This window comes from Mustela nigripes, chromosome 1 (assembly GCF_022355385.1).
Source record: "Mustela nigripes isolate SB6536 chromosome 1, MUSNIG.SB6536, whole genome shotgun sequence".
NCBI classification, from domain to species: Eukaryota; Metazoa; Chordata; class Mammalia; order Carnivora; family Mustelidae; genus Mustela; species Mustela nigripes.
Window position 1 is genome coordinate 255,570,997 of NC_081557.1, and position 2,595 is coordinate 255,573,591.

Genomic DNA, 2,595 nt, shown 5'->3' on the forward strand with positions numbered 1-2,595 from the left:
AAAAGAGCATGTGAAAAGTAAAAATCAGTCATCTTAATTAATTTGCATTGGAAGTTTTACCTGAAGTCCCTTTTTATGTTCTTCTGTTCTGGATGTTCTAATCACATTAAGTGAGTTAAAACTTTTATTATCATCCAGTAATGCAGTACTATGAAAATCCAAGAACTGTATAATGTAGACCAAAAAAAGGATTTTTAAAACTTAAATTTGACATTAAAAATATTTTTAAATTGCAAAAAGCCACACATAATATTCATGTACCCTTAACTCCACCGAAATATTTACAGTATCCTTAATTTCTTAAAATCATTAAAAATGCTGATGAACTCGTGCATTGCTTAAATATAGTAGATTGAGCAGTGCCTGAGTAGCCCAGTCAGTTGAGCATGACTCTTGAATTTGGCTCAGGTCTTGATCTCAGGGTCATGAGTTCAAGCCCTGCATTGGGCTCCACACTGGCTGTAGAGCCTACTGAAAAAGGGAAAAACAAAAACCACAAAAAACCCTAGAATGAACACATGATCCTCTATCGATTGCCTCTGAAACTCAACTAAAATTACTAATGAAGGGATTTTTAAAATTACTAATAAAGGGATCTAACACAAAGTCATAAGGAGCAAAAGAACAGAAAAGGAGAGAACAGAAAAATATGTTGGAAGATGGACTATAATTGAATGAGTGATACATAATCTAAGAGTCCCAAGAAAATTGAAGCTTAATCAACAGTGGGGAAAAACTAATAAGCATCCCAATATGTCCTTTCAGTATTTTATTTTAGTTGATATATAGTGTTAAATTAATTTCAGGTATTTAATATTGTGATTCAACAATTCTGTGCATCACCCAGTGCTTGTTAGAACAAGTGAGCTCCTTAATGCCCATCACCTGTTTAACCCATCTTCCCACCCACCTTTCCTCTGGGAATCATCAGTGTGTTCTCAACAGTTAAGAGTCTGTTTCTTGGGGCGCCTGGGTGGCTCAGTGGGTTAAAGCCTCTGCCTTCAGCTCAGGTCATGATCCCAGGGTCCTGGGATCGAGCCCCGCATCGGGCTCTCTGCTCCGCAGCGAAGCCTGCTTCCCTTCCTCTCTCTCTCTCTCTGCCTGCCTCTCTGCCTGCTTATGACCTCTGTCTGTCAAATAAATTAAAAAAAAAAAAAATCTTAAAAAAAAAAAGAGTCTGTTTCTTCACTTCTCTCTAATTCTCTTTTTTATTCTCTTGATCATTTGTTTTGTTTCTTAAATTCCACATACTAGTGAGATCATATGGTAGCTGTCTTATTTCCTTTAGCATTACACTCTCTAGCTCCATCCATGTCATTGAAAATGGCGAGATTTCATTCTTTTTATTTAAACAGACTTATTTTTTTATTAACATATAATGTATTATTTGTTTCAGGGGTACAGGTCTGTGATTCATCAGCCTTACCCAACTCGCAGCGCTCACCATAGAACATACCCTCCCCGATGTCCATCACCAGCCACCTCTTCCGTTCCAGCAACCCTCACTTTGTTTCCTGAGATTAAGTGTCTCCAATGGTTTGTTAAACAGACTGATTTTTGCTATGGGTCTGAAGAAGGCTCTGAAATTTATGGCATTATGTAATTCAGATAGTGGAACAATGGAATAAAAATAAAGTTTTAGTTGAAAGTGTGTTTTTAAAAGAACCAGATTCCCAGATTCTGTTTCCCAGTCTGTTAGGTAAATTGCCCTCTTCCTCACCCCATACAAACCTTGAGTTTTATTCTCTGAAAAAGTTAAAGAGAAGCTCATATTCTAGTTTATATCAGGCAGAATGCAGATAAGAATAGTGTCCTGCATAGCAACAAATTTCCTCAATGCTCCGTTGCTTGAAACCACAAGGATCACTTCAAAGCTTCTGTAGACCTGGAAACTGGGCAGAGCTTAGCTCTAATGTGTGGGTAATGTCCTTCAGAAGCTGAAATCAAGGTATCAGAGGGAGCTGTAGTTACTTCAATGCTCAGCTGGTGAAGGACCCACTTCTGAGCTTACTTACTTTGTTGTTGGCAGGATTTGCTTCCTTGTAGGCTCTTTGTCAGAGGCTATCTTTAGTTCCTTACCACGTGAGTCTCTGCAACATTGCATCTTGCTTCATCAATGTAAGTTGAAAGGTGAAAGCGTATGTGAGCAAGACAAGACTTATAATTATTTGCAACCTAATCTCTGGAATTATAGTCTATCACTTTTGCCCCCTCAATACATTAGAAGCAAGTCACTAAGTCAGCACACACTCAAGGGGGAGAGGGGATTACACGAGGATATAAATATCAAGTGAGATAAGGGGGACATCTTGGGCAGTATGGCTACCACCCGTGTCCAGAACGGCCAGCCTCCCTTGCCCACTCCACACTGAACCCATGATACAGGAATAAGACCAAAGGGGGAAAAAAAAAAGAACAATACAAAAAGGAGGTTTTAAAACTAAATATATATGACTGAAATGAAAAATTCAACAAAAGGGTTGATTATACGGTGAAGAAAATGAAACAAGGAAAACCATGGGGTAGCCGAGTGAATATAAGAAATTGAGAGGACTCCTGACTGCTGAGAAGTCAAACATTCCAAAATAATAATTT